This window comes from Lathyrus oleraceus, chromosome 1 (assembly GCF_024323335.1).
Source record: "Lathyrus oleraceus cultivar Zhongwan6 chromosome 1, CAAS_Psat_ZW6_1.0, whole genome shotgun sequence".
NCBI lineage: Eukaryota > Viridiplantae > Streptophyta > Magnoliopsida > Fabales > Fabaceae > Lathyrus > Lathyrus oleraceus.
Genome location: NC_066579.1, coordinates 343,064,655 through 343,086,139, shown reverse-complemented (window position 1 = coordinate 343,086,139; position 21,485 = coordinate 343,064,655). Strand labels below are relative to the sequence as shown.

The 21,485-nt window shown below is 40.1% G+C and overlaps 1 non-coding gene across 1 annotated transcript; it reads left to right on the top strand.

Annotated features, from left to right (window-relative positions):
• Window positions 1-2,756: 2,756 nt before the first annotated feature.
• LOC127116994 (small nucleolar RNA R71) lies at window positions 2,757-2,863 on the top strand. The gene has a single exon (XR_007801759.1). It is a non-coding gene; the product is annotated as a small nucleolar RNA R71 (small nucleolar RNA).
• Window positions 2,864-21,485: the final 18,622 nt, after the last annotated feature.

Here is a 21,485-nt window from a genome sequence, read left to right as displayed (position 1 = left end):
AGTTTTCGAGGGTTGAAGGTTTTCGATTACCTCTATTTTGGCTTTGTCTACTTCAATTCCTCTGTTCGAGATGATGTGTCCTAAAACAATTCCTTCTTGCACCATAAAATGGCACTTCTCCCAGTTAAGTACTAAGTTTACTTTCACACATCGCTCAAGAACTCTTTCTAGGTTTTCAAGGCATTCTTCAAAACTTTGTCCGTATACGGAAAAGTCATCCATAAATACTTCCATGATATTTTCGAGAAAGTCGGCGAAAATTGCCATCATGCATCTTTGAAAGGTTGCAGGAGCATTACACAGGCCAAACGACATTCGTCTATAAGCGAAGGTACCAAAAGGGCATGTGAACGTTGTCTTTTCTTGGTCATCAGGGTGAATTGGTATTTGGAAGAAGCCTGAATAACCGTCTAGATAACAGAAATGTGAATGTTTTGCTAATCGTTCTAACATCTGGTCAATGAATGGTAAAGGGAAATGATCTTTTCGGGTTGCTTTGTTTAGTTTCCTATAGTCAATGCACATTCTCCATCCCGATTCGATTCGTTTAGTTATAGTTTCCCCTTTTTCGTTTTCAATAACGGTTATGCCTCCTTTCTTTGGTACTACGTGTACAGGACTAACCCATTTGCTATCAGATATAGCATATATAATACCTGCTTCTAATAACTTGGTTATTTCCTTCTTTACTACCTCACTCAGGATCGGATTTAGTCTCCTCTGGTGTTCCCTAGAGGTTTTACAGTCTTCTTCTAACATGATGCGGTGCATACAAATAAAAGGACTTATTCCTTTAAGATCAGTGATGTGGTAACCTAGTGCGGTTGGATACTTTCTTAAGATATGTAGGAGTTTTTCTGTTTCGAGTCTTCCTAGGTCTGCATTAACTATCACAGGTCGTTCAAGTTCTAAGTCTAGGAATTCATATCTCAGATTTTTGGGGAGTGTTTTCAGGTCAGGGGTTGGTTTGTTAAGACATTGTGTGGGGTCCGGTGTTATTGCTGGACATTGGTTAGATTTGTCTTTTAGAGGATAGTCTGATGATTTGTCTTCTCCTAACTCTGCTTCTTTTATGCATTCATCGATGATATCCATGAAGTAACATGTATCTTCTATTGCAGGTGCTTTCAAGAATTGGGAAAGAATGAATTCAATTTTCTCTTCACCTACTTCGAAGGTGAGTCGTCCTCGTTTTACGTCTATGATTGCACCGGCAGTTGCTAAAAACGGTCTTCCCAGTATAATGGGTGTAATATCATCTTCTCTAATGTCCATAATTGTAAAATCAGTTGGAATGTAGAATTGACCTATGCGTACGGGAACGTTTTCAAGAATTCCTACAGGATATTTTATGGAACGATCTGCTAGTTGCACATACATTTTGGTTGGTCTTAATTCTCCCATTTCCAGTTTCTTACATATGGATAAAGGCATAACGCTAATTCCGGCTCCTAAATCGCATAAGGCTTTGTCGATGACAAATTTTCCTATGTGACAGGGTATAGAGAAACTACCCGGCCTTGAGTTTAGGAGGCATGTTTTGGATTATAGCGCTACATTCGGCAGGGAGTGTAACGGTTTCGCTATCTTCAAGTTTCCTCTTATTAGAAAGAATTTCTTTTAAGAATTTAGCATAGGAGGGCATCTGCGTAATAGCTTCGGTGAACGGAATTGTAACGTTTAATTGTTTAAGGAGATCAACAAATTTTCTAAATTGGCCCGCATCTTTGGTTTTAACAAGCCTTTGAGGGTAAGGGATAGGTGGTTTGTAAGGTGGTGGAGGTACATAAGGTTCCTTCTTTTCTAGGGTTTCCTTATTACTCTCTTCCTTTTCCTTAGGTTCACTTTCCTCAGTTGATTTCTTAGGGTTTTGGTTTTCTATCCTTGGATCAGACGGTCCTTCCACTTCCGTTCCACTTCTTAATATAATTGCATGAGCGTGGCTTCTCGGGTTAGGTTGGGGCTGTCCAGGGAATGTACCAGTTGGGGCAGCAGTAGGTGCTTGTTGTTGAGCTACTTGTGATATTTGTGTTTCCAGCATTTTGTTATGGGTAGCCAAGGCATCTACTTTGCTTGCTAGTTGTTTAAGTTGTTCGCCAGTGTGTACATTCTGGTTTAAAAAATCTTTATTGGTTTGTTGTTGGGAAGCTATAAAGTTTTCCATCATGATTTCCAAGTTGGATTTCCTAGGCGCGTTATTGTTAGGCATGGATGGGTTCGGTTTCTGATATCCCGGAGGTATAGCTGGGGCTTGATTTGGAGACTGTCCAGGTGCGTACAAAGCATTATTACTCTTATATGAAAAGTTTGGATGGTTCTTCCAATTTGAGTTATAGGTATTCGAGTAGAGGCTTCCTTGAGCATAGTTTACTTGCTCTGCTTGGATTCCTGTCAAGAGTTGACAATCCGTAGGAGTGTGACCTTGGATTCCACAGACCTCGCAATTCTGAGTTATAGCAACCACGGCGGCTGGAGGTGATACGTTTAAACTTTCAATTTTCTGGACCAAAGCATCCACTTTTGCATTAACGTGATCAAGGTTGCTTATCTCGTACATGCCAGTTTTCGTTTGAGGTTTTTCCACCATTGTTCGTTCGGTTCCCCACTGATAGTGGTTTTGGGACATGCTCTCGATAAGCTGGTAAGCATCAGCATAAGGTTTGTTCATTAGTGCACCACCTGCAGCGGCGTCTATTGTTAACCTTGTGTTGTACAAGAGACCATTATAAAATGTGTGAATTACTAACCAGTCTTCCAAACCATGGTGTGGGCAAAGTCTCATCATATCTTTGTATCTTTCCCATGCTTCGAAAAGAGACTCATTGTCTTTCTGTTTAAATCCGTTTATCTGGGCTCTGAACATAGCTGTTTTGCTTGGCGGAAAGTATCGGGCAAGAAAAACTTTCTTCAACTCGTTCCATGTGGTGACTGAGTTGGAAGGAAGAGATTGAAGCCATCTTCTAGCGCTATCTCTTAATGCTTGAAACACAGATTTCACAAGTGGCTCAACAACAAGCATCTACTGTCGCTCCCGCTGGCATATTTCCTGGACAACTACAACCTAATCCAAAAGGACATGCAAATGCCATTATATTGAGGAGTGGAAAAGAACTAAACGGACCCGTAGATCCAAGACTCCAAAATCCTGCCATGTACCAAAAACCAGACAAAACAACAACTGAGAAGGTAAGTGAACCGAAGGAGAAGGAAGATAATACCGGATAGGCTGAAGAGAAAGAAAAACCTTATGTGCCTCCACCACCTTATAAACCACCCATACCGTATCCTCAAAGACTCGTAAATTCTAAAACTGCAGGGCAATTTAGGAAATTTATTGAACTTCTAAAGCAACTAAACATTACAATTCCCTTTACAGAAGCCATCATGCAAATGCCCTCATATTCCAAATTTCTTAAAGAGATCCTATCCAATAAGAAAAATATCGAGGATAATGAAACAGTTACACTTACTGCTGAGTGTAGCGCAATAATCCAAAATAACATGCCTCCCAAACTAAAAGACCCGGGTAGTTTCTGTTGGTGTAAGCCCTAGAGGTCAATACTTTTGGTACTTGTATTGAATTATTTATTAATAATAAAAGGCTTTTTCTTTATTATGTTTGTCTAATAAAGTCCCTAGAATAGATAGTCCGTTTAATGTATCAAGTGTGACTTAATCATGAGATCACATTAAACATAAGGACATTATTCTTAAAGTATCCATAGTCGAGCTTTATTGTGAAGTGGGATAACATTCAAGCATTAAGACTATTATGTATATAGACTGATGATCACATCTCATGGATCATGGATAATGAGTTATCAAGTCCTAAACATAGGTATGAATATTAAGAGTAATATTTATACTGGATTAACCCGCTATGAGAATACTATATAGAATGTTATGCAAAGTGTCATAAGTTATTCTCATGGTGATAATGGTGTATACCACCCTTCGACCTGAAACCACTATGGACCCTAGATGTAGAGTCGAGTGCCTTATTACTGATCAAACATTGTCCGTAACTGGATGACCATAAAGACAGTTGATGGATACTCCACGAAGCATGCTAAGGGACATGAGTGACCTAGATGGAATTTGCCCATCCTGCGTAACAGGATAAATGTCTATGGGCCTAATATTGAACTGGACAAGGATGACATGATCGCTCGACTTCGTGAGTCGAGAATGGGTACAAACTGCAAGTGCACAGTTCTATCGCGTAGTTTTAAAAGATATCGATCCCACAGGGACTTATGAATCGATATACCGTTATCTAAGGTTACTTCGTAAAGCTAAGGTGAACAATGTTTGATTGTTTGGGGGAAAGCTAAAAACTAAACTAAGATCTAGATTAAATATTAATAAAGCAGATATCGGTATGCAGTTCATCGTAATTAGGGAATCAATCCTTCGTCGGTCTCTTGGTTTTAAAATAAATCTTTTCAGTTGACTTTATTGATTAAAAGTTTTATCTCAAACTCTCGCTCTATTGAATAAACCATGATTTTATGTTAATGTAGCTGTCACTTATAATTAAGTCAAAAACCATTTTTTGAAAGCAATACAGTCCATAGAAACTCTTTTCAAGAAAACGCCGACCGTTTAAACACCCTTATCTCAAACTCTCGCTCTGTTGACTTAGGTTATATAGTTAAATTCGAATGCTTAACTCTCGTCCTCACATTCAATCTTTAAAAATACTTTTGGAAAAGATCGGAATTTAATTAACTCTAAAACTTGCTCTCGCCCTGATCTAGAATTAATGTCTAATTTACACTGTCCAGTTAAAACCTCAAACTCTCGCTCTATTGATTTTAACTTCTTTATGTCTTTTACTTTCGTAAAAACCTTTGTTATTAAACCTGTAAATTTAAACCGTAAAAAGAGTGATTTTAATTCTAAACTTAATTTAACCGACTTAGTTTTTATTCCTTCATTCCGCTTACTTTACATACCGATACCTAAATAAATTAGCCAGACATGCTAAACAAACTAAAATATTTATCATGCATAAACAGACTCATCCCAGGCAGATAATATAAATAAATAATAAAACAAAGCATTAAATAATAATTAAAGAACCTGAATGAGGTAAACAATAGTCTTGAACACTCCACCACAAGCCGGTAGGATTTGTTCTTGGATTCTTCAGTTAAACAACAAATTAAAACGAAGGAAATAAAACTAGATTCTAACGTAAGGTTAGATCCGGTAAAAAGGTGTACAATAGTTTCCGGTGTAGAAACTATTGTACGAAAAGAATTAACTAAATGCTAAAAGGAAAAAGGAAAATAGAAATTGCAAAAGAGATAAAGTAGAACTCGTAAAAATAATAAAGAAACAATGCCTAAGCTGCTGGAAAAATAAAATATGCAAAAGCGAAAACGGCAAAGGAAAAATGTGGAAAAGCTTTGGAACCCTCTTTGGTTTTTGCAAGTGGCTATTTATATATGTTTGAGTAACCGCTTCCGCTGCCAAAAAGTCTTCAACGTGGATAAATGCATGGCGTGGATATAGGGCCCAACACTCCTCAACGTCTCCTCAACGTCTCTGAGGCGTTCCTTGCGCCAAAAATGTAGGGGAATGGTGTGACGTTCGTCACACCATGTGTGACGTCCGTCACAGGAGTGTGCAAGGCGTGACGCTCGTCACGCCCTCTGTGACGTCCGTCACATGCACGGCACCTGCGCTTTTGTGTTTTGGGCTGGGCTTTGACATTTGGTTCATTTTCTTTCCTTTTTTCACCTCCTTTTCTTCCATTTTTACTTGTGCTTCAAAATAAGCCACCTGAGACAAATAGGAAGAAAATGCCGCGTAATATCTAATAAAATGAAGTGAACTGAAATAAATAATAATAAAATTTAATTGAATTAAGTCCAAAAATATGATATAATTTCGTGTTATCATGACACAGTCTATGCCTTGTGTTCAATATAGACATAAGGGCAAAAGGGTAATTATACACATAAGTATTATCACAAAAGGATTTGTCAGATCACATGACATTTTCGTGTCTTGGGTAGCAGTGATGTGTTGATAGATATCGCTCACTGTTTATTATGTTAAATATGTGATTTAATATAATTGCCAATGCCGCGAAAACCTACAGGGTCACACGCAAAAGGACGGATTGATGAGAGATAGAGTAACTAAGGAATACCGTAATGCACGGTGCACTTAAGTGAATTGTTAAACATCGTAAGGTACAGTGTACTTAAGTAGAATATGAAATATGATAAGGTACCACGCGCTTAAGTGATTTTGGCATATTATAAGATATGGGCCACATACACTTGAGTGGGCCTTTTTAGCTTGCAGTCCACACAAGTGGTTCTATAAATAGAACCCTTGTGTAGAAGCATTTGTGCAGTTGCAATTTCGTTTCTCTCTCTCTCTCACTCAAAGCCTTCATTCGTAGCAGCTAGCACTGAGATTGAAGGAATCCGTTCGTGTGGACTGAGTAGAGGCGTTGTCATCGTTCAACGTTCGTGATCTCTCCGTAGATCTGCATCAAAGGTTACAATCGCCACAAGAGGTAACGATTCTATCACTGATCATGCCCATTCGTAAGGATCACTAAAGGAGAAATTTTAAATTCCGCTACACTTTGGATCGCTCTTCTGCTACAGTGGTATCAGAGCCACTTTCGAAACCATGCATTTGATAGCTGTTTATTTTCTGTGTTTTCTGTATTAATACAATTAAAAGACGGAATGAATCAAAGAATAAACGAGTAATTAAATTTGGCGTCATGTGTGTATGATTTGGATGATTGATGTTGACTATGCTTCGGAGTCCGACATTAGTATGGTGAAGAAGCGATACATCGATCGTCCATAGGTTATGCAATTGAGATTGATCAAGTTATATATATGATATAAGTAATCCTGATGCAAAATATGGTATATATGATATATTGTTTCTGTTTCGTTCATTCAAACACTTAATGGTTGTTTTCCTTTGAGCGATCAATGGTCATTTGCTTCTTGATCCGACATTAGTATGGTGAAGAAATGACGTGTTGATCAATCATACTGAATCAACAATCGAGGTGTGTTTGACGGTCTGAAATTGGTGCATTAGGGTTAATGACGGTACAAGGGTTGTGTTGTCAAAGAGTTATGCGATTGGGGTTGTGACTGCGCAAGAGTTGTGCCTTAGAGTATCAAGTGTTGATGCGAAAAACAACGTCGATTTCAAATGAATTGTTCATTAAAAATTTTGGTCAGGGGCGTTGCCCCCTTGACCCCCGTCCGCTGATCGGTCAGCGGAACCACCGTCCGCTGACCGGGCAGCGGACCCCCGGCTAACTCTGCGTAGTGTGATCGGTCTCTGAAATTTAATTTGGTTTTAATTAATTAAAAGAATTAAAATTAATAATAATAATGTGTTTATTATTATTGTCTTGTGGTGATCGGTTATGGCCTTAGTTTTCCTTTATTTTGTTTTGGGTTTTTAAAATACGACCTGCGTGTCGTACCTCTCTTTTAATCTCTTAATGTAACTTCTTTTCTCATCTCACTCCCTCGTATGTAAAACGAGTTTCTTTTATGTAATGTAATGTTATGAAGAAAGAGAAGAATTCAATATCAAAGGAGGACAACCTTGAAGATCTTGCTTGGAGAAGCTTAGATCGTTATTAGGTTAGCTTAGGTTCTCTCATTGGCTTGGGAGAACAATTACGCTAGGGGTCATAACTGTTTCATTATGTATGTTGATGCATGTGAATGTATGTTGATGCATGTGAGAGACGATTTATATGATAAATAAGCCGGTGAGATCAGAATAATTGCAAATTCCCTCAAATTAAATATTAAGTTTATGCTTTCCAAGTTTTAGCACTCATCAAGACTAGTATCGGATAATGTAGCTTTCGCCTATGCGAGGTGCATGTTCTATATTAGTAAGGTGTGATGGGATAATTGTAATATCCAATTGCTAAAACAATGGGTCAAACTTAACTAAACAAATTATAATAAGATTATATATGTTTAGAAGCAAGAGTTGGAAATGATCCATGTGATGGATTGGAATAAGGAGTTATTCACCCAACTAAAATATTCGAGAGTTGTATTAGATACAATTGGAAAGAATTCCTACCTAAATAACCTAGTTTTGTGTAATCCGCCTACGCAAACTTAAAACAAAGTGAAATGTGGATCTCGACCCACTAGAAAATCTTCCAACGGGATTTTCCGAATCAAATGGTGAGGGCCATTTGTTTTGAGTAAAATAGTGGGAGCATATTTAATTAAAGGCCTAATTAAATATGTTATTGATACTTATATTTTCATTATTTTCATGTAGATTACCATGACAACAAACACCTCTAACAACATTTTGTGATCAATCCTTAACAAGGAAAAATTGTCTGGGACAAATTTTCTGGATTGGCACCGAAATCTGAGGATTATCCTCAAACATGATAGAAAGCTGTATGTCTTGGAGAAACCTGTTCCTGAAGAGGAACCTCCTAGTTCTGCACCTAAGGCAGAAAGAGATGCTTATAAGAAGCATGTCGATGATGCTAATGAAACTTCTTGTCTCATGCTAGCTACCATGAACTCAGCGTTGCAAAAGCAACATGAGAACATGACAGCGTTCGATATGATCGAACACCTGAAGATGCTCTATCAAGAGCAAGCAAGGCATGAAAGGTTTGAAGTTTCAAAAGCCCTTTTTCAAGGCAAGTCAGTTGAGGGAGCCCCTGTAGGTCCCATGTGCTCAAGATGATTGGGTATGTGGAAAACCTTGAGAGGTTGGGTTTTCCCTTCGGAAAGGAACTCGCAACTGATTTGATCTTGCAATCGTTGCCAGATAGATTCAGTCAATTTGTCCTAAATTTCAATATGAATGATATCGACAAATCTCTTCCTGAACTGCTAGCCATGTTAAGAACTGCTGAGCAGAATCTGAAGTCAAAAGGGAAGTCCATTCTGATGATCGAAAATGGAAAGAGACCGAACAAAAGACCCACCAAGCAGGGTGATAAAGGGAAAGGAAAGGAAGTTGCCAAACCCAAACCCACTGTTGCTGCTTTGAAGCCTAGTGGAGGCATAGCAAAGGAAGGCACCTGCTTCCATTGCGGTAAGACCGAACATTGGAAGAGAAACAACCCAAAGTACCTGGAAGATAAAAAGAATGGAGTAGAGACTTCAACTTCAGGTATTTTTGTTATTGAAATTAATTTATCTACTTCTGTATCATGGGTATTAGATGCTGGATGCGGTTCTCACATTTGTACCAATGTGCAGGAGCTAAAAAGGAGTAGAGATTTGGCAAAAGGTGAAGTTGACCTACGAGTTGGCAATGGAGCAAAGGTTGTTGCTTTAGCCGTAGGAACTTATGTATTGACTTTACCTAGTGGTTTAATAATTCAGTTAGAGAACTGTTATTATGTACCTGCAATTAGCAGGAATATTATTTCCGTTTCTTGTTTGGACAAGTTTGGTTTTTCATTTATAATAAAGAACAATTGTTGCTCAATTTATTTGAATGATATATTCTATGCTACTGCACAAATGAACAATGGACTATATGTCCTTGATCTTGAAATGCCTATTTATAAAATTAATACTAAAAGGATGAAACCTAATGAGTTAAATCTAACTTACCTTTGGCATTGTCGATTAGGCCACATAAATGAGAAATGCATTTCCAAACTCCATAAAGATGAACTCTTGGACTCTTTTGATTATGAATCATATGAGACCTGCAGATATTGTTTAATTGGAAAGATGACAAAGTCTCCATTCACAGGAAAAGGTGAAAGAGCTAATGATCTTTTGGCCCTCATACATACTGATGTATGTGGACCACTGAACATACCAGCCAGAGGAGGTTTTCAGTACTTCATCACATTTACTGATGATTTCAGTAGATATGGTTATGTGTATCTAATGAAACACAAATCAGAGTCCTTTGAAATGTTCAAGGAATTCAAGAATGAAGTACAAAACCAAATAAGTAAGAATATTAAAACTCTTCGATCAGGTCGAGGTGGTGAGTATTTAAGCCTAGAGTTTGATGACCATCTAAAAGAGTGTGGGATCCTATCTCAACTTACTCCTCCTAGGATACCCCAATGGAATGGTGTATCTGAGAGAAGAAATCGAACCCTGTTAGACATGGTCTGATCCATGATGAGTCACACCGATCTTCCAAACTCCTTTTAGGGACATGCACTATTGACAGCAGCTTACACACTTAATCGTGTTCCATCTAAAAAGGTTGAGAAGACACCATATGAGATATGGAGTGGTAAGAAACCACATATGTCTTACATGAAGATTTAGGGTTGCGAAGTTTATGTGAAACGACAAATTTCAACTAAGCTTGAGCCCAAATCTGACAAATGCTTATTTGTGGGGTATCCTAAAGAAATAAGAGGGTATTACTTCTACAATCCTTCTGAGGGCAAAGTGTTTGTCGCTCGAACTGGAGTTTTCCTAGAAAAGGATTTTATTTCCAAAGGAATCAGTGGGAGGAAAGTAGAGCTTGAAGAAATTCAAGAATCACAAAGCATTGATACACCTATGGAGGAATTAGAGCAGGAAACACAAGTAGTTGTGGAAGAGTGTAGCGGGGTATTCGTTACCATTAGAGATATTGACTAAATCCAAGGTAAATCATACAAGTCGAGTCACCACCGCACTTCTATTTATCCAAAGGAATGGTTAGAAAGTGAACAAAAACCTAAAAGTTTTATCGAATAAAAAACTAGTAAAAATGTCAGAGATCTGGGTAAGGGGGTTGGTTATGCAATGGGAAGGTGTTAGGCACCCAAAGCATCCTAGGTACTCCTAGGGAGCCCTTTTCACATTTGTTGTAAGGTTGTTGTTTTTTTTTTGTGAAAATTTATTTGTGCAAACATGATTGAAGGGATGAGAAAAGAATATACAAATTTATTTACATTTTGTGTTTGAATGGATGAACCCATTGCCTACGTACCATCTTAAAAAAAGATTAGGATCAAAACCTCGTAGTTCGGGGTAAAAAAGTTCAAAAAAAAGTTGGTGAATTGATTGGTCCAAAAACCTTAAGGTCTTTTGTTATCAAAGGGAGAAAACTCAACCTAAAACCACAAATCCACCATGTGGGGATAGCTTCAACATGCTAGTGAGGGGTTAACCCTATAATAAGCATGGAAGACTCATTGTCCATCACTAAGGATAAAGGTGAGTATTATATCTACCTCAAGGATAACTCAAACCTAATAGCTAATGGTTATAAAAAAGGGTTTGATTAAGAAGGTGGCCATTGAAACCACAAAAAGTATTTTAATGGGTTATATTTACCAATTAAAAGTATTTACAAAAATATGGTTAAAGTGGATTAAAAGGTTCAATTCATAATAAGTGTTATGAAAAATAAGTTTTGAAAATCAAAAACATAAGACTTAGGTTTCTAATGTTGAAAACAAAAGTTATTGTTTGCACAAAAAGTTTTGGCTTGGGCTAGAATGGGAAAAAAAAAAGGGTTAAATTCCTAAACATACAAGAGATAAGGGAAAAGAAAATAAAGTAACCAAGGGCAGGAGGCCTAAACCTCTTGTCAAACACATACATTAAAAGGGTATCAAAAAATTTCAGGTTGAAAGTATAAAGTAGTGGAAATAGGGCATACCTGATTGGGGAGGATCGATTGAAATTGAGTTGCACCCGTGAGGTTTGCAGAGCAATCTGAGGGTTTATATGAGAGGGAATTGGTTCTTTGCCGATGAGTTTCCTTCATCCTCTGGAGATTTCTTTGAACTCTGTTAGCTCTTCTCTCACTTTCTTTTTCCTGCCAGGGTAATAGGAATGGCATGTCCTTTTGTTTCACTGAAACTCTGAATTTATAACCTCGTTTTTGTGGACCCGTGGGCTCAAATGAGAGAGGCCCAAGTCCAAAAAAAATTTTTTGTTATATTTTATTTATTTATTTATTTATTTATTTATTTATTTATTTATTTATTTTTTTTCTTTTTTCTTTTTTATTTTATTTTTATTTTTAGTAAACAAAAGTAAGAGAAACAATGATGTATAATCCAAGTATGCTTGGTGATCTCAAACCAATCACAAGGAGTCCCACCCAAAGGCAAAGGGAACCAAGATGCTCATGATCCTTGAGGCTATGCAAATGCAATGTTATGATGCCATGAGGGATCTTAGGGTCAAAATTGGGGTCTTACAGATGCCCCTATTTAAGGCCATTCTAGCCGGAGAAGTGAAGGTTAAAAACTTCGTCTCGACGAGGTAGAATGGGCTTAAATAATAACAAAGAGACAAATTTTGGTCCCTAAGAGACCTCATGATGCAGATGTATGTATGCAAATAGTACGAACTCTGTGGGGATATGTGTCCACAAAGAAGAAAAGACATCCGGAGAAACTGACAATCCATATGAGAAATACACTCAATGGGACAGAGACTCTGGGGACTCTTATGGGGATAGGAGAGGGAATAAAATGCGCGAGCAGGTCACGACTCAACGCTTGGGGAACAGAATTCCAAAGGGAAAATATCCAATGGAAAGACCCGAGCTGACTCAAAGGTGCATGTATTGGGGAATATGCCAATACAACAAAAACTATCCACAACGGATACTTCGGTTAAAAATCCGGATGAAAACAATCCACTAAGGGACTTCGCTGGGGATGCCTAAAAGGACACTCCTGGAGAAGCAGCGGGACGAGGTATTACCGGTTACTGGGTAATAAGCTCAAGGAGATATGTGATCTGATCGCCGGTATGAGGGTGAGATACAACATGCTCGGGAAGAATGAATATCTAAGACCGGTATAAGGGTGAGAGATATCAATCAACCAAATCATCTGAGGAAGACCTAAAAAGGTATATCTCAACTAAGGAAAATCTGACTCCATAGAGGACAAAAAGTCATAATAGGGAGCAGAGAGGAGGGAACACCAAGGATACCGGTTACTGGGCATATAATAGGTGACCAACTAAGGCGTGAATTGGGGAATATTCCCAAAACACTCATCATCCAAAAGAGGGCTAAAACCAAACTCGATGATAGGATGGATATTCGACTCCGTAAAGGGGGTACGAATCTTACTCGACTAGGGAAGAACAAAAGCTTCGACCAAAGAGTGCATGAGATATACTATCTATTACCGTCCGAACGTAGATAATATACTCGCATGGACGATTATCCACAACCGGTTACTGGGTTAATAAAGGATAAATCGACCGAAAAGAAAAGGCATCGGGATACCGAAACTAGGTATATAATGATGACCAATCAAGGCGTGAATTGGGGAATATTCCCAAAACACTCATCATCCAAAAAAAGGGCAAAAAGAAAACTCGATTATGGGATGGACATTCGACTCCGAAAAGGGGGTACGAATCTTACTCAACTGGGGAAGAATAAAAGGCTTCGACCAAAGAGTGCATGAGATATACTATCTATTACCGTCAGAACGTAGATAGTATACTCGCATGGACGATTATCCACAACCGGTTACTGGGTTAATAAAGGATAAATCGACCGAAAAGAAAAGGCATCGGGATACCGAAACCAGGTATATAATGATGACAAATTCAGGGAGGAACAATCGCTACTAACAACAACAAGATAGACGAGAGATGACCCGCTGGGGATAAATTACGTAATTAGAGCAATTATCCAAGAGATATATCACCGGTTACTGGGTGGTATACTTAAAAATTAAGGAATGTCAATATCGAATTTTGTATAAAGATAACCAACAAGGAGGGAATTACATCTACCGGTATGAGGGTAGAGAACCACAAAAGAGAGTACCCGTCATCGGTTAGGATGAACAATAATCAAGGTTTAACTCTGCACGTGGACAAAATGGGGTTTACAACTACCGGTTACTGGGTAGTAGACCACAGAAATATGACTTACAACTACCGGTATGAGGGTAGAGAACCACAGACTCCGCCGGGATAATAATTACTAATTATTGAGCGATTATTCATTTACCACGGGGAAACAGGAAAAGAGTCTCAAGAGACCGATCTAGGATCAAACTAGATAGGCACACCAAATCAAGACTTGTCCCGGTGAGGATATAACTTAATGGGGAAAACCATCCCAGTATATGTGTTGGGAAGGAACAAAAACAATCAACATCCACGAGGATATAACCTATGGGGAATATGGAAGAAAGGATAGACGCTTTCTGCTTATGGAGCTGACTCTATATGGAGAGATCAGACACACACGTCTGCTTGGGGAAGTATATCACCAAATAGCAGGAGACAACAAACAACGATATATGGAAAAGAATGCAACATGAATACCTGAATGTTATAATTATGCATGAATATGCGTGGTTTATGTATGATGTGTGCTGACAGACAGACATATCTAACACAACCAAGTCCAGGAATTAACCACCCGGTACTACATCTCAAGAGAGAAAGCCAAGTTCACCGGAGAGTATCCAATCTGCTGGGGATCAGAGATACCAGGAAGCAAAGAACTCTGCAGGGGATGAATCATCAATCATTCCAGCTGGGGACGAGAGTTATCACAGACAAGGTCCACCACATTAACAACTCTGCTGGGGAATCTATCCGAGGAGATAAAGGATTTATCAGGATCAACCACCAAATACCGCTCATGCCCAAAGAGATCCAAGCTGCTGAGGAAGAAAGATTGCTACTCTGCTGAAGGGAAGAGAGGTGACTCTCAACAAGCAATCCACTTGGTAGGATAAACCACAAGAGGTTCCGGAGGGAGGAGATACAGTCATGCCAGGAATATGGACAAAAATCTTACCCTGTTGGGGATCGTACCACCCTTGGGAGAGCACTGAGGATCTCCTAAGTATCCTTTCGTCATTCTGAATGTTCACTTTGTTTAAAAACAAATTATAAAAAATTTGATCGTTTAAAACAATGATATTTTCTTAATCAATACATGCAAAACATTTGTTGAATAGAAACAGATAAGAGTGCCAATAATTGGATAAAAGGCTCAAATTTATTTGATAGAATGGTAGTCTGCGAATGGCAAGACTCCATAGATCTTTACAAATTTGAAATTGGTGATATATATTGGAAAAGGGCTACATTGAACATAATGACCATTTCTCCACCAATTCTGAATCCGATGTATTTGAAGCTTTGGCTGACAATGAGCAAGGATCTCTGATGGACGACAGTTGTAGAACAAAGTCTTGTCAGGATGCAGTTACTTGCCAAATCCCTAATTTTTGCCTAGATTGCCCCAGGATGAGGTACTCAATCTAGCGGGATACATATATCATTATTATATATTTTTTGTGTCTCTAACTTTTTCCTGGACCGCCCTTTCGGGTTTTCAATCCACCGAGACGCTCATTTTTGCCTAAGCCACCCTTTCGGGTTTTCAACTTAGCGAGCTATTCAGTTTTTTTTTGTTTTTTTTAGGCGAAGTATTTCTTGACTGCATCTGAATTCACAGGATGAGTGAAATCCTCCCCATCCATAGTTGTAAATATCAAAGCACCGCCTGAAAAGGCTCTCTTAACAACATATGGACCTTCATAGTTTGGAATCCACTTGCCCCTGGAATCGGGCGTGAAAGACAAAACTTTCTTGAGCACAAGGTCACCTTCTCGGAACACACGAGGCTTGACCTTCTTATCAAAAGCTTTCTTCATTCTCTGCTGATATAACTGACTATGGCACATGGCAGTCAATCTCTTCTCTTCAATCAAGTTCAGCTGGTCATAACGACTCTGAACCCATTCAGCATCAGTCAACTTGGCCTCCATCAAGACTCTCATTGATGGGATCTCCCCCTCTACTGGGAGTACCGCCTCCGATCTTGACTTAGCGATCGTATCGTCAACGTACACCTCAATCTCCTTATGCATCATATCATGAAACAAGGTAGTCATAGCTCGTTGATACGTGGCTCCGGCGTTCTTCAAACCGAAGGGCATCACTCGATAACAGAATGTTCCCCAAGGTGTGATGAATGTTGTCTTCTCCATATCCTCGGGTGCCATTTTAATCTGATTATATCCGGAAAATCCATCCATAAATGAGAAGACATTGAATTAGCTGTATTGTCTACCAACAAATCAATATGTGGTAGAGGGAAATCATCTTTCGGACTAGCCTTATTCAATTCTCTATAGTCCACACACATCCGGACTTTTCCATCTTTCTTAGGCACGGGCACAATATTGGCCACCCATTGAGGATATATAGAAGTCACCAGGAACCCCGCATCAATTTGCTTCTGAACTTCCTCTTTGATCTTCACTGCCATATCAGGATGAGTTCTTCTGAGCTTCTGCTTTACAGGAATGCACTCAGGCTTTAGAGGTAGGAAATGTTGCACAATATCAGTATCTAGACCAGGCATGTCTTCATATGACCAGGAAAAGACGTCAACATATTCTCGTAGCAACTTAATCAACCCCTTCTTAACAGATTCTTCCAGAAGTGCCCCAATCTTTACCTCTCGCACACAATCTTCAAACCCCAAGTTGACTGTTTCCAGATTCTCAAGATGCGGCTGAATGATCTTCTCTTCATGCTCAAGTAGACGGGTAATCTCGTCAGGAATCTCTTCAACATCATCTTCCTCTACCTCAAATACAGGGAATTCAAAATTGAGAGATGGTGTTAGGTCATTATGTTCAATGGGTTTAGAAATCAACCTGCATAATGATTTTGGATATGAAAAGATTTAGAATTCAAACAAGGCAAATCATTATGCATATGAAAAAGATCGATTTTATTCTATTTTTTAGGGTTTTATGTGATCACCAATTTCATGCAAAAAGCGAAAAGGGAAAATAATTGGAAAACAAACATTTAACATGAATTTATTGAATGAAAATATCATTGTATTTATGTTGCCAACAATGTTATCACTCCTCCTTTTGGCATGGGAGAAGGGTTTTTAAACAAAGTGATCATTACGTTGACTTATGGACAACTGTTGGAATATCCACAGCGACCCAATTGTTGCAGACCCCTCCAGGGATGATGAAATTGCCAGAATCCTCTGTATCTTCTTCTAAAACGGCAGCAGCCTCCTCATCTAGACCAGTGTGGATGAAACCTCCACTCTTGAATAACCCTTGCTTGTTGAAAGTACCAGAAGAAAAACCTATGCCAGCCCGGGATTCGTTGTCTTCTAACTCAATCATTTTTCCTAAACCAGTGGTTGCACCATGCTCAATGGCCAACTTTGCATCTTTGTAGGAAGCAAATGAAGGAGCTCTTTCCTCGACAGGTTCAGCTATAGATAAAGCTTGGAAAGGAGTTCCAACTTCAACCTCAGCATCTATATAAGAGAAGGAAGACAAATGGCTAATCAGGAGAGCCCTTTCTCCCCCTACCACCACCAGCTTCTTGTTTTTCACGAATTTCAATTTCTGGTGTAGGGTGGATGTCACGGCGCCTGCCTCGTGAATCCATGGTCTGCCCAAAAGATAACTATACGATGGGTGAATGTCCATAACCTGGAAGGTAATCTGAAAAATCACTTGGTCCGATCTTGATTGGGAGATCAACTTCCCCAATCACAGTTTTGCGAGACCCATCGAAAGCCTTCACAACTACTCCACTCTGCCTCATGGGAGGCCCTTGATATGATAGTTTTGAGAGAGTGGACTTCGGCAATATGTTCAATGATGACCCATTGTCCACCAGTACATTGGACATGGCGTCGTCTCTACAATTCATAGATATGTGTAAAGCCAAGTTGTGGTCTCTTCCCTCCTCAGGGAGATCAGAGTCACAAAAGCTCAGGTTGTTACAAGCAGTAATATTTGCAACAATGCTATCGAATTGCTCCAAAGTGACATCGTGATCCACATATGCCACATCCAATACCTTCTGCAGAGCCTCTCGGTGTGGTTCTGAATTTAAGAGTAAGGATAACACAGATATTTTGGATGGCGTTTGTAGAAGTTGGTCTACGACATTGTACTCACTTTTCTTGATGAGCCTCAGCATCTCGTCACAGTCTTCTTTCACATTGCCACTCGAGCCAACAGACGTAGGAGTTTTCAGTACGGAGGAGGGCTTAACAGCAAGTGCGGGATTCGGAGAATTCACAGCGTTCCCAATCGGGCGTTCAACAAAATCAGCATTAATTTGAGGATTCAGCGGTGCTGAAAACACACGGCCACTACGGGTCAAACCACTAACATCGGCAATATTCACAACAGAAGAAGAGGGCAAGGACACCTCTTTCCCATTCTCTACTACTACGGCGTTGTAGCGATAGGGAACTGCTTTTTCAGAAGAGTAAGGCATAGGACCAGCAGGCTTAATGATCAGAGCGGAAGAAGCCTTCTGCTTGCTACCATTGTACTTGATGATAACAGGCTCGGGTATCCGGAACACTGGGGAGATCACATTGACCTCAGGCTCATTTTCATCAACACTCCTGTTTTGAAGGATCTCAATGACTCCTTCGTCCAGCATTTCCTGAACATCCTTGCGCACCTGGCAAAAACCCAATCGGTTAACAGAGCAGACCCGGCATCTATCATGGTCATGCTCGTAATGACTGTAGTCACATAGCAAACGATGCATCTGGACCAGAGATTGTCGAATATGACTGACATACTTGACTTTGTATTTTCCAGGGCACCCCTGGACCATGTTAACATATTTCCCATGCTCGGGTAATGGGTTCTTCTTCACATTAGGACCTACGTCCTCAAAACACAGAATTCCACACCTCATAAGGTCCTGAACCTTGGTCTTCAAAGGGTAACAATTCTCCACGTCGTGGCCGGGAGCACCAAAATGGTAAACACAATGTAACTCGAGCTTATACCACCATTGGGGGTTAGCAGGTATAGCCGGTGGGTCTCTCGGAGTAATCAGTTTCCTCTCTATCAAAGAGGGATATAACTCTGCGTATGTCATAGGAATAGATCGAAGGTGACCCTTTTCCTCTCGTAACTTGTATTGGTATGATTACTGCTTCGAGGCTGGTAGGCCTGCTGTTGCGGACGGAGCTATTGCTGTTGATATTGTTGATTGTCTTTGAAAACAGGTGCTATATGAGCCACCTGGTGCTGGTTACCGGCGGGATGCTCGGTCTTCCTCATCACAGAGGGTCTTCTTGGTCTCTCATGGGAGGTCACAGCATGTGCCTCTCCATCTTTCTTCTTTGCAAACGCCCCATAACGTTTGGCAGAAGAGCCTTCTTCTCTGGTTAACCGTCCTTCACGGACCCCTTCTTCTAGACGCGTCCCCATATTTATCATCTTGGTGAAGTCAGAAGGAGCGCTAGCAATCATCCGCTCATAATAAAAAGAACTTAAAGTCTTCAAAAAGATCTTAGTCATCTCTTTCTCTTCTAGCGGAGGCACGATCTGTGCTGCCACCTCTCGCCACCTCTAGGCATACTCCTTAAATGTTTCTTTATCCTTCTGGGACATGGCTCTCAATTGATCTCTATCGGGGGCCATATCCACGTTGTACTTGTACTGCTTGACGAAGGCCTCGCCAAGATCATTGAAGGATCGGATGTTCACGGTGTTTAAACCCATGTACCAACGCAAAGTGGCACCTGACAGATTATCCTGAAAGTAGTGGATGAGTAGTTGGTCATTATCGGTTTGAGTTGACATCTTCCTGGCATACATGACCAGGTGGCTGAGAGGACAAGTATTTCCTTTGTACTTTTCAAAGTCAGGGACCTTGAATTTCACAGGGATCTTCACATTTGGAACCAAGCAGAGTTCGGCAGCAGACTTGCCGAAACGATCCTGCCCTCTGAGAGTTTCCAATTCCTTGCGAAGCTCAAGAAACTGATCGTTCATAGCATCCATCTTCTCATAAACATCTGGACCCTCAGACGGCTCAGAATGATAGATGGTGTCGTCTACCCTGGGCAAAGTATGCACGACAGGAGGAGGAACAGAAAGGATCGGGCTAGATGTCGGCAGAGAAGCAAAGGCGGGGACAGGACCCTCAGGCATGAAATTGGGAGGCATCCCCCACGGGAACCCGGTTGGCATGGTTGTTAGAACAAAGTGCGTACTGGCAGCGGGCACAGTTGAGGAGACAATCTCGAAGATAACCGTCCTCTAGGGAGGAGTTGAAGGTGTTGGAGAAGACTGGCTCTGGGCAGCCATGAATGACTCCATTAGGGCAGTCAATCTGGCCACTTCCTCCTTCAGTTCACGGTTCTCTTGTTCAAGATGATCCATCAGTCTTGTAGAGTTGGCTCTAGTGTAGTACCGGTGAGTCAGCTTGTCTTCAAAATAAATGAAGGACACAGAGTTAGACCACAGGGCAAGGGACCGGAAACAAAACTTGCTTATGCATATGATGCATGCAATGCTTATGCATATGATTTGTTTTTTATTTCAAAGGAACTTTAGAGTTTTATTTGCAAATTCTGGAAATATTAAGCATTTTATCACATATGGAAATATCTCATCAAATAATATCAGGGAAAAGAAGTGCAGCGTTGTTAATCATATACAAGAGAAAAGGAAAATAATCGTCTTGTGGATCCCTAGAAACAATCATCTAAAGCTCGGGACACAAGAAGATAAGATGCACGAAGCCTCTTCACCTCCCTCTCGTAGGCTGCCTCCATATCGGCCTTCTCTTTGGCGAGTCGATCATACCTCCTCTTCCATAACTTAGAAGACTGAGGAAGTAGAGAAGTCCATACATCATCAGGGTCATCAATAACCTGATGCTCAAGAAACTCAATCAACGCATCCTTCTCCTTAATCTACTGAAGCAACTCTTCACGTTCACGGATCCAGGCACGTGAACGGTCTTCGTCTCTCAACTTCTCTACTCCTTGATTAGGGAGGGTTGAAGGCCCAACCATAATCATAGGTGTAGGTCTCGGATACTCGTAAGGCATGAGATATTCAGACGCCCTCTTCCTAACCCAAACAGTGTAAGGCTCCAAAGCGATGCAATTCTTAGGACCCAACTCTTTCCTTCCTTTCCTATGAATCTTGCGCCAAGCGCGAACCATCCTAGCTTTCAAGCCTTGAGGATCTTTACCATCCTGAAAGAATACACCCTCTAACAGAATGTTATTGGGTTTATCCTTTAAGGGGAACCTAAGCTGCCGACGTGCTAAAACAGGATTGTAGTTAATACCACCACATGTATCAAGAAGAGGTATATTGGAGAATTTGCCACAAGAGTCAATAATCTGCACACCATCATACACACGGTTATACCAAGAGATATCATCATTAGTGAGAGACATGAGTCTCGTGGACCACCGTAGACATCCCTTGTTCTCCTTGAAGGCGACCGCCTGAGGTAAGTGAGAAATAAACCACTTATGTAACAGAGGCAAACACCACACAATGGCGCCACCACCCTTTGCATTCCTCATATGCAAAGAGAAATAGGTATCGCCCAACAGAGTCAGGACGGGATTAAGAGTAGAGAAAATCCTAATAGCGTTCACATCCACAAACTTGTCGATGTTGGGGAATAATACTAGCCCATAGATGAGAAGTACAAATATGGCCTCAAATGCGTCCTCACTCATGGCCT